Below are 1,487 nucleotides of genomic sequence, written 5' to 3' on the forward strand. Positions count from 1 at the left end.
AAACCCAGTGCAACATTCCAAGACCAAACACATCGATGTAAGGTACCATTTTCTGAAAGACAATGTTGAAAAAGGAAATATAGAAATGTATTTTGTTCCCACTGAGATTCAACTTGCTGACATTTTCACAAAAGCTCTTGATGAAAAAAAAAATTATTCCTAGTCAGCAAGATGGGTATGCTGAATCTCACCACTTAAAGGCAATAAATATTTAAATCAGAGATTATAAATATCTCATGGTTATGCCTACAAGTGATACAAAAAAGTTAGCCATAATTAATAAAGTACTTCAAACCAGCATCTCTGGTTCTAAAGACCAGAGCCTCTGGCCACAAAGAAATCTTTTGATATAGCTCAAATATTTTCATCACCTTTGGAACCAGAGACCTCTGGTCCAAAGAAAATACTTGGTATTTTCACCAAGTATTCCCTTCCCAACAAGAGCCTCTGGTTATATAGACCAGAGCCTCTGGACTCCAATTCTTTGAGACCCGATCCTCTTTGGTCTCAATCTTGGACTTGGGCATTCATGCATTTAACCACATCATCACCCTTTGGAAGACCTCTGGTCCAAAGCAAATACTTCGTTTTTATTTACTAAGTATTTCCTTCACAACCAGAGCCTCTGGTTCTAAAGATCAAAGCCTCTGGTTTCCAAGTCCTTTGCAACCAACGATATCTGGTTCCCATCTAAGACTTGGCATGCACCTCACACTTCTTTCATCAAACCCAAGGATCACTAAGCCAACCAGAGCCTCTGGTTCTAACGACCAGAGCCTCTGGATACATACTCTTTGCGACCAGATGCTCTGGTTCTAACGACCAGAGCCTCTGGATACATACTCTTTGCGACCAGANTCTAACGACCAGAGCCTCTGGATACATACTCTTTGCGACCAGATGCTCTGGTTCTAACGACCAGAGCCTCTGGATACATACTCTTTGCGACCAGAGCCTCTCTGGACCCAAAGCGTTTCCCCCCCTTCTCACTTCACATGGACTTAACCATATTTTCATACTTCATTTCATCGTCTTTGCAACCAGAGCCTCTGGTTCTAAAGACCAGAGCCTCTGGATTCAAAGCCTTTGGAATCCATTATACTCTTTCACATACACTTAACCATTTTCTCATTCACCTTTTCCTTGCCTTTACAACCAGAGCCTCTGGTTCTAAAGACCAGAGCCTCTGGATTCATTATCTTTGGAACCAGAGCCCTCTGGTCTCAAAGACCCATTCTTATGCATATCCTTTTGCACACTTAGTCATATTTTATACCTTTCTTTCATCATCCTTCATAACCAGAGCCTCTGGTTGTATAGACCAGCACCTCTAGTCACCTCAATCATCCTTATTATTGGTTATAGGGGGAGTTTTTAAAACTCAACCAATATACATGCATCATTTGAGGGGAAGCTATTCATTCATCATGAATATCCATTGCATAAATATGCATTTTTTCATACCAGAGCCTATGGTTTCACTATCC

Source organism: Cynara cardunculus (genome assembly GCF_001531365.2).
Source record: "Cynara cardunculus var. scolymus isolate 2C chromosome LG 12, CcrdV1, whole genome shotgun sequence".
In the NCBI taxonomy this organism is placed as follows: domain Eukaryota; kingdom Viridiplantae; phylum Streptophyta; class Magnoliopsida; order Asterales; family Asteraceae; genus Cynara; species Cynara cardunculus.